The sequence below is a fragment of the Limanda limanda genome, chromosome 10, assembly GCF_963576545.1.
Source record: "Limanda limanda chromosome 10, fLimLim1.1, whole genome shotgun sequence".
In the NCBI taxonomy this organism is placed as follows: Eukaryota; Metazoa; Chordata; class Actinopteri; order Pleuronectiformes; family Pleuronectidae; genus Limanda; species Limanda limanda.
In genome coordinates this window covers 25,909,644-25,923,670 of record NC_083645.1, presented here as the reverse complement: position 1 = coordinate 25,923,670, position 14,027 = coordinate 25,909,644, and the positions used below count along the sequence as shown (strand labels likewise).

At 43.8% G+C, this 14,027-nt stretch overlaps 1 protein-coding gene across 1 annotated transcript in view; it reads right to left on the bottom strand.

The window, feature by feature from the left end:
* LOC133011940 (polycomb group RING finger protein 3) overlaps positions 1–14,027 on the bottom strand; it is a 46,640-nt gene extending 32,613 nt beyond the window's left edge. Inside the window, exon 1 of the mRNA XM_061079880.1 lies at positions 13,929–14,027. The gene's annotated coding sequence lies outside the window, so the exon portion shown is untranslated. The remainder of the gene's footprint in view (positions 1–13,928) is intronic.

The following is a 14,027-nucleotide window of genomic DNA, read 5'->3' as shown; positions in this document are numbered from 1 at the left end:
GGTGCCTGGGGAAATCAGTCAGACAATAGCGGCGCTCCGGAGAGAAGCCGGCTGCGGGGGGGCCGGGAGGCCGCGTGCGCTGCCAAGAAGCAGCAACACTTGAATAATTGAGCTTTGAGTTTAGGTTGTGGAGGCCGGCAGCTGAGTTATTGAAGCTAATGTGTAAAAAGGCTCGCAGGTCACCGGGTGCACAGAGGGAACAGAACCTGGGAAAAGGAAAGTTCTGAGGAGATCTGGAGGATTTTTTAGGGCAAAATCATAGAGAGTAAAGTCAGTTGATGAGTTATCGATTGTAAAGACGAACAAATCCGATGAGGTCAAGGACGAAAAGACAACAGATATGACCAAATGCTCTCCTGACGTGATTGGGAACCAAACTGGTAGCAAAGCAAAGATACCATTCTCTTTATCTCTTTATCTTCTTCAAGCTATCAGAGTGAGCAGAGAGAGGCGCCCTGATTTTTCTGTGTCAGCAAGTTTCTCCCAGAGGCAGCGAGCGAAGAGACGCCAAGATTCACACGACACTCGACAAACACGTAGTCCACATGAGTCCGCCGCTGATCCAACGCACCAGAAATCGATCTCCAGAATCCGAGGCAACAGTTGGAACTCGACCACACATGCACACGGTTTGAATTTGCCAGGAATAGGAGGAAAAACTGTTTGTTCATCAGAGGGAAACAAAAGCTCAACAATCCCACTCAGAATCAATCTGGATCGTTGTTGGACACGTGGGCGATTCTCCAAGAAAGAAGACGGAGAGAGAGAATGTTCACTAGAGCAGAATGAGGGAAGCTCAACAGGCTTGATTCTCACAGGAGTAAATGTTAAGAGCCAAGATTATCAATTTATCCATCGACTTTATTGAGATTATCTGTAAAAGGTAACTGACAAATATGTATCTGGTTGAACTTAGCTTGTTATCGAAGTGCAGTTGTTATCCTGTATGATTTTTAAATCGAATCCCTGAGACCGTAACATATTCACAGGTAATCTTCACATAAACAGTCGTGTTTGGTTGCATTTTGGATTACACGACTAAATAAATCAGTTTTACAGTCAAGTGTGTTTACGTCTCATCACCAGGAGAATGTTAGTAGATTGGAAACTGGGTCAAGAAAATAACTCGGTCCAAAGTCTGTTTCATTTCACGTGCGCTGAGCCTCTGCAGCATTTTGGATTACGATGGCTTTCACCTGCTAGTGTTACAGCACGGAGGCTGTTCTCCACTGCAGGAGACATACTGGACATTCCTCACTTCGCTACTGAACACTCACAGACTTCTGCAGTGACCAACAGCTGGTCTGTGAATTCCACTTTCCCTTATTGTTTTCAAACAGACAGAGAACTTCCAAATGCAATTAATTAAATATCCAATTAGAAAAACAGCATACTCTGCTTTTCAGTCACAATCTGACCCACTTCAAGAGCAGTTGGCTTAGATATCAGTGATATTATATATATAAGAGAACAGGAGTCCATGGTTTGGCACAAAGCATTCTGCAGAGAGAACCACATATAGTGCACACACAGAGCATTTCATCTTTGTTCCAGTCATGAACTCAGTATCTTTGGGTTCGGGACTGTTGGTCAGAACATGTTGGTTTGCCACTATTTCACTATACTGATGTTTTATAAGCAAAACTTTATTTGGAAAAAAACAGAAGCAAGGCCTTGAGCTAAAACACATACAGTCCCTGCACTTGGGACAATAAATCAATCAGAGTATATTATTATAGCCCATATTCACATATCAGTTTGTGTCATAGGGCTTAACAAGGTGTGACTTCATCAGTTATTAACCGTAAACAAGAGTGAAACTACCAATAACTCCCTTTAACAGGGGAAAGAAACATAGAAACCTCAGAGAGCCACATGTGAGGATCTTTCTCCGAGGACGGACATTTTACAACCACATATTGGTGATCACTGAATTAGTGTGTGAGAGGACTCCTCAGATCAGGAGCAGATTTATAGAAACCTTCATTTTGTGCCTGTCAGATGCACCTACATGGATTTATGAATCCCCCAGTCTAGCACATACCTCCAGTTCCCTTAAATTCAATCAGGCTGCAACAGGTTGCACATATTCATACAGAGCTGTTCCCTAAAGATACCAGTTTTTTATAATTAGGATTCATGAATCCTTCCCTGTGGAAAATTGTTGAAAATGCAAATAAATCTCCTATCTCACAATCTTAAAGAATTTGATAAAGGAAAATCCTAAAATATCCAAGTTCCATCCTTCCACCAAGTTTTAAGGAAGTGTGAGGTGTTCATTATTTTGTGAGTCATCTTGCTGGAAACAACAACAACAAACAACAAACAAAGGAGAGAGATGAAAATAAAACCTCTGCTTCGACTCAGACTCGTGATCATGTCAAAAGCTCAAGGTCACACAGCAGCCATGTTGTCTATGTTTTCATCTGTGAAGGAGAGAACCTGGAGTTTACTTTAAGGATCTGATCTGAAATATCAGTTACTACAGCCAGAGATTAAAACCTGTTCAAAGCCCATTCAGAGCGTTTATTGAGCCACTCGAAGTCGGATGAAAACCATTTGTGTGAAACGCTGCTGGTGGCTTTTATCTCGAACATCAGTCGGACTCATGTGTGGCTCCAAAAAAAAGAGGATGAGCCAAATTGATCCTGGAGGGGAAACTGGGCAGATTAGTGCACTAACACTGTATGAGTTAGTGGTTTCCCATTAGTGGGAGATTCCCATCGGAGCCACCAACACAAAAAACTCACACACTCGCACATGACATTCTTAAGGAGCTTTGGGTAAATGTTCCCACTAAGTGATACATGCAAGGAGCGCGGCCAAATGGGATTGTTATCCAGCTCCTTAAAGTTATCAGGCGCTGAGATGGAGCGTGCTGTGTGTCCTACTGTGCAGACAGACACACAAACAAAGCCTCACACAGAGGAGAGGATATCAAAGAGTAAACAGGCTCGGGACTCACTGGCTGCCCCGACGGCTCAGAGACAAAAGAGAATCTGCAAAATGAGGCTCTGCAGAAATCTGTTCAAACGCGCTGACGTGTCTCTGACCTTCTTTCTCTCCGTCTGCTGGAACACACATCGTCTTATTAATTACATCGGCCTCGTCCAGGATACTTCAATGAATTCAGATTTAAATTTACAGACGAGGTCGTCTTGTCTGTTTCCTTGTGCTTGTTAGTGATCATTGAATCTTTTTCCGTTAATAATGTGCTTCAGGTTTTCTTATCGTTTCCAGTTAAAGCTGCATTTATTGATGGTTACATACAAACTATGGGTCACGTGACTGTATAAGATTAAGATACATTTATACATTTATTTATCCCAAACACATGCACAGACATGCACAAGCACACTCATGCAAGGAGGGAAATTTAACCTCTGCTTTTAACCCATCTGGTGCAGGAAACACAGCAGTGGGCAGCCATGTATGGCGCCCGTGGCAGATGTTGGGGGAGTAAGGTGCCTTGCTCAGGGGCACTAGACAGGGTAGGGAGAATCCTCTTGGATTTTTGGACAGATCAATCCAGGTTCGTCTTTTTGTTGTTTCTCCGTGGAGTCGAACCAGAGACGAACCAGAGACCTTTTCTGCCCATAGTCCAAGTTTCTGCCACTAGTCCACTGCCGTTTTCAGACATGAGCTCCGGGAAATGTCTGCACGATGGGAACCGGACTCTCTCCAGGTGTCAAGAATACAACTGTGGAATAAATTCACCAGTCGGACGAGTTCACAACAACAGAAAAATCTCCAGAACCGAACGTATGAGATCTGCTGCAGAGATCAGGTGTTTATGTTTATAGCACATCGACTCTAGCCTGTATCACCAAAATCTCTCTAGTCACGTCTTTCCAAGTCAACATCTTCCACAGTGTCTTCAGTGTCTCCTCTTTTTCATCCTGAGATAGTTGTATTGGTTTTGTTTTTTCAGTTAGAATCATCACCAGCTGGCTTCAGGTGAATCCACCAGACAATCTGCTGCTGGCGGCTACTTTCACATGGACTCACTCACATTATGCAGAAGAAAATCCAGAAAATCTCTGCAGCAACCGACTCAGACATTTTGCATTCACATGTACAGCCCCTCCGGATAGCTTCTGTTTATCCTCCTCAGTGTCTGTCTGAACGTCATCGTGACAAATGCATAGAGAATCCCTCCGTTTTGCATCATGCAGCTCATCAGCCGCAGCTCCACTCACTCACTGCATCTTCTCCAGCTGCAGGCGGCCGTTTCCAATAAAGCCAGTGTACCTGCTCTGCCTACAGACACGGCCGACAGAGGCAGGCTGCTGCGACAGCCGAGCATTTAGACGTTAAAGTGCCAGACACTGAGCTGCTGGAGACCAAAACCAAAGGTTGGCAGTTGCAAAACATGATTTACTGATGCAAATCTGTCAGATGTTCCTGCAAAGATATCACCGTCAATTTGTTTTCTTTGAATTCTCTGCTCTCGCTCTGACACGGATCCTCTTCAGTTCATCCCTAACAAAGGACTGTTGTCAGTGGAAACATAAAAATGCATTTTGTCCTTTTGAAGAACAAATTAAACGGCGCCTATCATCCTGCTGAAGACTAAATCAACATCAAAAGGTGAAGACAGAACCAATTAAGACATTTCCTCACACGGATAAGGACGATTATCAAGTGTCCTGGTCTGAAGTTTTTAAAAAGGTCAACGTGTTGATTCACAGCTCTGTTGAGCTCAGAGCTAACAGCGGGGGGGCTGAGCGACCACACCTTTCAGCTGCAGCGATTCCCTGACTGCAAACACGGATCAAACTCTCCTGAACTCGACTGACAGAAGCTGCTGTGGGTAAAGACGGATTCAGGTCCACCTCCGGTAGAATCCACTCTCAGGTTCCATCTGTGAGGAAACACTGTGTCGTGTTGTCTGGCTCGCGTGAGAACTTCACCAGCAGACCTAAAGAATCATCATTACTCAGCGGTCAATTTGGCGTCCACACACAACCCACTTAACAAATACCAATAAGCAGTCAACTTTAATTAAGTCATTAAATACATGTAACGAGCACGGCTGGCTGCAGCTCCCGGGGGGGCAGGGACACAAACGGAGAACTCACCAACAAGCAAAGCAGCTGTAGAAAGATGGAATTATTAACTATCAAATTATTGAATGACACTCTCAGACCCTCTTCTACAAAGTACAAGATGATAACAGGCTGTCAGTGACATTAAGGCAGTTAGATAGATAACACAAATACTTCTAATTATTATATTATGATAGAAAAATAAGGAGAAAATATGAATTCCCTGCGTTGCGATCCAGTATTTGTTTTGGCACGGCAGAGTGCAGCTGAGAGCAGTAACTAAAAAGTGTCTCGAATATCAAATGAACCCGAGTCAACTCCATCATCGACCTCCACACAGCTGTTTGTGATGAGGGGATTAAATAAAAGGCGTCTGTTGTTCCCTCGTAACAAATCTCTCTGTTCTGCTCGCGACTCACGCCCATGAGCAAGGCTTCGGTGCAACAGTGTAATCTTGGCGGCGTGGCGTCCAGATGCAAAGCAGCGCTCCTCCTCCACCGCCAGAGAGTCGTCGGTGGGACGAACAGCAGCCGGCCGCATGGGGCTGGATCCTGGCTCCAGCCGGAGTTTCACCAGGTTGTTGTCACGTTGGAGGGAAACCAACCGGCCTTGTTTCTGCTCCAGGACGCTTCTTGTTTGATGAGATATTTTGGCAGATGAAGACATGGATGCTGCAGCTACTTCAAAGGGTGAACAAATTATTTCCAACCCAAGTTACATTTCATATAAAGTACTGGTATTACCCATATGAGGGTTAATGCAAGTACTATTCTATGATATATGTTTGAAAGGAGACATATGATGCTTTTTGTTTCTTTCCTCCGAGAAGGTCATGTGATTTCACCCCTTTAAGATTACATAAAAAAAACTGGATGGATTTCCATGAAACTTGGTGGAAGGATGTTTTTTGAGAACCTGTTAAACTGAGGTGCTGAATTTCCTATAACATTTGATATAATCTCTCAGTCTGGAAACCTTGTCTGAGATCAGTTGAGTAGTTTGTGCTTCCACTGGTCTGGGGCTGAACTCTGACAAACTGGTCCCATTAATGTTAAGTGCACACACCCTAACCCATTAAAGTTCCTCTAACAGAGGCACAGCAAGATCTCTTCTGTAAATCTGACCCTGATCTTCAGGAGTTGAATCTCAGGACTCACACAACGTCACATATCAAGTAAAAGACAATATTAGCAGCGTGACTCCAAACTGTTCTTTAATGGGAGATTTATAACCGCCTCTCCCACAGGTTTGATTTTTACAAGTCGTTCTCTTTCTGAGACGAATGAGGTTCACAGCTCTTCACTCTCTTCATGCTCAAAAGAATCTGCATAAAAACACGATTGGGACCAAAAGACTTCATCTTATTTTACAGTTTTTAAAAGGCCTCAACTTTATGATTTAATGCCGGATGCTAATCTGAAATGTTTACAGGTTAATCTATTATACTGTGAAGCCAAGTGTGATGTTGTGATAGCTGCTGAGAGGAGTTACACCACAGCTAAAGTGGCTGCAGGTTATTTTGATTTGGAGCTTTACTTCAAAACCAATTCAAATGTCATTCTAAAAAATGTAAGTACACTTTTAAATTAACTTGCAGTAAATGAATAACTGGAGGCAAACTCTTCAGCGTCACAATGCTTTTAGCTGTCAGAAACGCCCTCACAGGAATCCTTCATTTGTCCTATGACAATACCAGGACAAATTACCAGTGATATGGTATTTAAAACATTTGTTTATGCAAGGAGGGTTTGCTGAGCAAGCAGTTCCTTCAACACCTCTCTCCACTTCCTTACTTACACAGTATAACAGCAACTATTTAGAACTTAGCAGCTCCAACGCTTGTTTTACTTAAAGCCATTAACAGCAGCAGGTCAGGCAGGTTCATGTTCTTTGTGAGACGAGATAATTAAAGTACAAAATCATGTATTCAAAAACTTCCATCTGTGACCTTTGACCCTTTTAGTCGCCGACTCTTCATACAGTATTTTCTGTTTTTAAGATAAGGCTTCATTTCATTTGCTGACACTGCAACATTAATTTCAAAGTAGAATCTTATGGCAGCTCACGATAAAGATAACAGGACATTTAAACATTAAATGTTAAATCAATCAAGTTATTAATAATCTTTAAAGATTATTAAACATAGAAGAAAAGTAGAAATTGTGATTTTCATTACTGATGAACTTCCTGATTATCCTTAAAAAAACAGAACGTGAAAACCCCAAAGAAATTAGGTTTACTGTTATATGATAGCAAAACGAAAGAAGCCCTTAATTACATTTGAGTCACCGTCACTTTGCTAAAAAGCACAGCAACACACGCTCGGAGGAAAACCCCCTCAGGTCAAAGTGGCCCTCTTCTAAAGCTCTTAGCCTCCTGACCTTGGGGGTAATGACGGCATGAGACCCTGAGGGGCGGGGGGGGGGGCATTTAGGGTCGCCGGTGGGAGCTTATACAGTGAGATCAGCTCCGACAGAGAGGGCATCAGAGGTCACTTTAAATGGTCACAGTGGCAAACAGGGCTGACACTATGTTCAGCATCGATTAATCCTCTGGTTAGAGCAAATGAACAGACCCTGTTAATATGGTGTCTTCAATATGCTTGTTTTATATTTGGAACTGCACCAAATTGCACACAATCATAGAAATCAAACACCTAAATGTGCCTGAATTACTTCTTCAAGATTCATGAATTATTCTCTGTAGAAATGTCTCTGATAAAGAAAATAAATCCTGGGTCCATGCATGTTCCATCCAACCGTGTCGTATAATGAAGTAGAGATTTAAACGACAGAACAGTTGTCAGCTCATTTTCTCACTGATCAACCAATCTCTTAATCAACTTAACACTAAACCCTCTTCACTGGATAAAAGCCCAACGATGATAAATCCTCATCTGTCACCACGCTGCCATTACTATACCAAGGAATTAAGAATTACTGCTTTTCCAACAGCTCCGTGTCCATCAGACACATTTCAGACTAAACAAGTGTTAAGAAAAAAACAAGTTCCTGTTTATATTCCTCTAAATGAAAAATAAAAAACTCAAATGCAGCATTTATTGTGCGGTGGGGCCGAGGCCAGCTTCCACTGGGAGGATGCAATGAGCCATTACGTGGGTTTGCTGGTTAACAGCCTCAGAGCAGCGTAGTGCTGTCTTGCTCTTCCAGTTCGAAACCACAAACTGTGGGCTCGCGGCCACAGGCGGCGACAGGGTGAGACCCGGAGATGACAGTTATTACCCATTTACAGGACGAGCCGGGCTGAGGAACGAGGCGAGCAGGTAATCATTTCCTCATTTGGTTGAGCGACGTTCATCTCCGAAGCCTTTCTGGGCTCGGTTTGAAACAAGCCCAGAATATATACCGTGTAAACAGAATGTAAACATGATATATGCAATATAAACTGAATATAACCAGAATGTGCAGACTGTAAACAGAATATATGCAGTGTAAACAGAATGTAAACATGATATATGGAGTATAAATTTCTGTTAACATCAGGTTTATGCTGTGTATATTCTGTTTACATCAAGTTTACACTGTGTATATTATGTTTACATTAAGTTTACACTGTGTATAATCTGTATGGTTTACACTGTGTACATTCTGTTTACATCAGGTTTATGCTGTGTATAGTCTGTTTACATAAAGTTTACACTGTGTACAGTCTGTTTACATTAAGTTTACAGTGCATATATTATGTTTACTCTGTATATATTCTGTTAACATCAAGTTTACACTGTGTATAATCTGTATATATTAAATTTGCACTGTGTATATTCTGTTGACATTCTGTTTACACTGCATATATTCTGTTTACATTGTGTATAATCTGGTTATATTAAGTTTATACTCCATATATCATGTTTACATTCTGTTTACACTGCATATATTCTGTTTACAGTGTGCACATTCTGGTTATATTTAGTTTATATTGCATATATCATGTTTACATTCTGTTTACACGGTATATATTCTGGGCTTGTTAAACCCGACAGAGCAGCTAAACAGGGCCGTCACTCGAGCAGCTCTCCGATACGACTGTGATACAGAGCAGAGACCCCTGCTGACCCCCGATCACGTTTATCAAACGGCTGACGGACCAATAAATACCAGCTGAGCTGTTATATTGTCTGTCTGGTTCTTTCAAGGCTCTGTCCACCGACACTACCGTTGGGCTCGAGACGACAGACTACGAGTAATCACCAGATGATAGTGGAGGCGTGTGGGTGAAACACAAAGGAAATCTTTAAAGTCACTTAGACTTCTCCCTCACAAATCTTTATTTCATGCCAGCGAACATCATTCAACAGGAAGCTGAGTGGGCAACGAGCTCCTACACTGTTCAAACTAAATATATGAAAAAGCACATTGTTTTCATGAGTAAGTCTTATAATTAAGTCAGCTCCTGGATGACGGAACAAACCAAGAATGTAAAACAAAGTAAAAGTCAGTTAAATAACTTGTGTGACCTCAGAAACTTAACTGAAAATCACTTATTATTCACCTTTGGACATTTTATAGACAAAACAACTCATTAATTCACCAAGAAAACAATAAGAAGATTAATAGACAATGAAATTGATGATTATTTGAAGAGCTAACGCATGTTTAAAACTTGAGGAACTCCTGAAGCATGAGGATAGGTTGAGACATAAATAATTAAATAATAATGTTAAAGGCCTTGGATGTGATATAACTCAGTTTTGGAGACTTCCTGCTTTACTTGGCTCTTAAATCCCAGAGCTGAAAGGAAGCAGAGAAACAGCTGTGGGTGAAATAATGATCCATATATCCAGAATATATCATTTCTGGATGAAGACTAAAGTATCTTAACCTTTAACTCTACAAACTTCTAATCTAAACCAACTGAAACTAACCTGATCAAACTGTCAAAGCCCAAACTGACTTATTCCCACTACTTGTCGGGTCTGATCATGAATTCAAAACCCACAGATTTATGGTTCAATATCATAGAACATCAAGAAAACCAGCAAATATCTACATTTTCTGTCATTAATTAATCTAAATGTTGGCTGCTTGGTTCAGTTCTTCATGCCACAGGGCTGAGAGTGATCTGTCAAGTCAAATCCACAACATGTGTAGCTTGTACAGTGGAGAAAGCAGAGGAACAGCTTCAGAGACATCAGCAGCAACTGAACACCTCGGACCCGGCCGGCAGGAAAAAGGTTTCATCACATGAAAGCTCTAAAAGAGAAACCCCCTCCAGGGCAGCTTCCAGCATCCGTTCACTTTAAGTGCACCGTCTTCCTGTCCTCATTTAATTGCCTCAGCTAACGAGTGAGTCTGGGAGATGCACAGCTCCTTCACGAACCTGCCGACGCACAACACAACAAACAAGCTCACAATATAAGAGTTACTCAGTTAGAAACACAGATCAATGTGAGCGATGGCGTCATCCACAGATTTAATTCAAACCCAGATTTGGAAACACACACACGCAGATTGTCTCCTGGTGTTTTTTCTCCACCTGAATCCAGCTCAGTATCTGTCAGTGGGTGTTTGTAATGTTGACACAAAGGCAGGTCCGACCGTTTAGATTCACACAACCTGTTGACAACCAGTTCTCCGAGATGTTGACACAGAACAGACGCAATTGGCCGTGAATCTTATCAGAGTCAGAGCAGCCAGAGCAGAGCCACCTGACAGACGGACATTCATCTACAGCTATTCCATGTGTATCCGTTTGTCCTCTGGTCTAAATGCAGCTTTATTGACTTGTATATTCAGGCTTAAGATGGTTTTCACTGCACTGCTGAAAAGTCAAATATATACCTCCGTGTTACCCTTTCCGTCAGTGAAGGATATTTACGTCCCAGAGTCTCAATTCCAGCTCAGATGAATAAATCAATTTTGTTGATCAAACCTTTTAAATTGTGCTTCTAAGAGTTTCAATACACTTGGTTCCACACCAGAGTTTTCTTGTTTGTTCTGTGCTCTTAATTCTGCTTTGATTAGTTCGTCTTTCCTATTAAGTCTTCATTGGAGAAATCATTACCCCTTGCTCCAGTTAATAGTTTCACTGCTCATTGGACTAAATGCTGCAGAAGAGAAGTTCAGGAGAACAGAAAAGTTCTGTGGCCAATTCACTGAATTCAGCAAAACAACATTGAAATAGAGCACGTTTAAATAATCTGGCAAATAAATCACGAGGCTCAGCTTTTGATAGCATTATTCTAAAGATGAGAGAAACCACACTGTCCTGGTTGATATCATCGTTTATTTCTGCAGAATCTCAACAAATGTGTGAGGAGTCTGTGATGAGGAGGAGAAAGTGAGACCAGTGCTCCTCTGAGCTGCAGCTTGAACTGGAAGCTGTGGCATCTCATATAGGAAGTTGACTCAGACGATTTCCTGTCTGAAAAAAAAAAAAGAGAGAAATGCCTCATCTGGTTCATCTGGCGCTGGTTTCTTCAGGAGGCCAAATATCCTGCTCGCCCGTCCTGCGGTGCCAACCAACACGTATCAGACCATGCACAGGCCCGGTTGTTAGAGAAATCCGGCTATAACTGCGGTAAATAAGCAGATACCTGACGTGAAAGCTGATGCTTGGAGGGCATGTGGACTCTTATGCAACGGTCATACCGTGTGTGACCTCTGAGGTGCGACACGAGCACGAGTCAGCTGGTCAGGAACCATCAGTCGGGACAGTGGGGGTGTTCTGGTGGAACCGAGAAACCATGAGGTTCAGTTTCACCGCAACGGAAGCTGACATCATTTGGTAAAACTACGGTTTCACTGGCGTCTGGCTGAGGCTCTAGAGATTTAGATTCTGGTCTCAGTGAAAAGCAGAAACCAGGACTCGCCGATTGTCAGATCTCATTCCTCTCTGGTGGGATAGAGCATCAGAGAGCGGCTCGGCGGCGGAGGCACGAGCACGCCACCGGTGCAGTTCAGCTGCAGCAGCGGCGTGGGGATTTGAGGCAACTGAAGCTCAAAGGAGCAGAGGAAACACTTCCCCGGTGTGTGCCTGTGTGCGTGTGTGTGTGTGTGTTCACCATCATAATAACAAAGCCATTCATTAGAAGGACGCAGGTTATACAGGTTCAAATATTCACGTGGTGGAGGGCAGCTTTAATGTCAGCGCGGTAACAGCCATAGCTTGAAGTCAATACCGATCTGATTTATGGTCGTTGGTTTCCATGCACCAATTAGACTAAGTATAAATGTCTGTGGTTCAGAGTGTATGCAGACACGGGTTTAATGATCTGCAGAGCAAGAGACGCCCGGTCGTGTCGGTTTCAGCTGAGCTACGTGTCGGTGAAAAGTCAAATCAAGGTTACGAGTCGGTGATGATTTAAGGATATGTAAAGTTTAACCATAAATCAAAACTCGACATCTTATGAAGAACTAAAATACCTTGTTCTCTTAAAAGGAACAAGAAGATTTCCAATGCAGGTTTTCAGGTGAACTAGGAAAAACCAAATGAGTTTTTACATTTGTTTGGAGAAACTTTAACTGAATAATGACATTTTAAGACAAATAAACTTTAGTTTTTGGTCTTCCTCATTTAAAAATCCACCCTCACGCAAATATTAATCTCTTACTTAACCTAAAAGTCAAACCCTCAGTGTTCGAGTGCTGGAGATTCCACACAAGGTAACACAACTTGTGAGAGCTTCACGTTGAACCAAGACTTTGTCCAACGTCTCACAAAGTCTCCGAACCAAGCCGGCACAGATTCAATACTCAGAGGAACTTTTCAAATTAACGTGAAATCAGCTTTTTGTGTCGAGCTGCAAACAATAAGTAAAAACATTTCACAACTGGAGCGAGACTTGGAGGAGTCGATTCCAGCCGAACGTGATTTAACAAGACACAGATGTTTGTTGGAGAAAGAGCTCGAGTCACTTTATCAAGCACCTTGAGAGGAGCTGCTTCTAGACACCTCCATCTCCTGACCTGCAGCTCACCTCCACCATGCTCCCTGCAGATTGCACTGTCCCTGGAGGAGCAGGAGGAGAAGGAGGAGGAGGAGGAGGTGGAGGAGGAGGTGGAGGAGGAGGAGGAGGAAGATGGTGTAAATACAACAAAAGTTGAGGAAACCCCTGAATGTGAATTTCATCACCGCCCAGGAGCGTGTTGCTCCATGTGCAGATGATATCTCAGCTGCATCCTCCTCCTCCACCTACTGAATAACTGCACAGACTTGTTGGCTGCTCTCTCTCTGCATGTCCCCCCCTCACCCCTTCTTCTACACAATGTCACACACACACACACACACACAGAGGCACACACAGTGCAGCACAAATGCACCAACTTTGCTGAAGCCTCATGTGGACCCGAGCCCTAACTTTGCCCTGCAGGAGGTGCAGGAGGAGGTGCAGGAGGTCAGCCCGGATCTCATGGTGGAGGAGCACGAGCTGTCCCCTGCTCCTCCTCCTCCCCCCCACCACCACCCCAGCCTCAAGAGCATTCCAGCTCGATGGGGGGACAGGAGACACGGCGGAACAGCCAGCATTCAAACATGACGAGACAACAGAGGAGGAGGCGGTTGGAGGAGCCTCGTCTCCCCGGAGCAGCGGCAGCTAGCCCCGGCTAGCTCCGGACCAACGGTGCACCCCCCCTCTCTCTCTCCTCCCCCACCACCACCCAGTGAGAACAACCCCCCCCCATCCCCGGTGTGTGTGCAACTGGGCCCCGGCGCCACCATACACACACACACACACACACACACACCAGTGTAGCATGCCCCCAGTAGCAGCCAGCGGAAAGACACTGGGAGCAGGCAGCAGCAGCAGCAGCAGGAGGAGGGGGGAAGAGGGGGAGGGTGAGGGGGGGTGGACTCGAACTGGGACCGTAAACCGGGCCCGGTTCGAGTCCGGAAACGGGCCCGGGTCCGGTCGTCCCCACTGACCTGTTCGGGAGCAGCCGGGTCCGCTGGAAGTCGCGCTGGGTCCCGGTTAGATCCACTGTGGGTAAAACAAAGAGGCGGAGATGACCGAGCGGCCGCGGA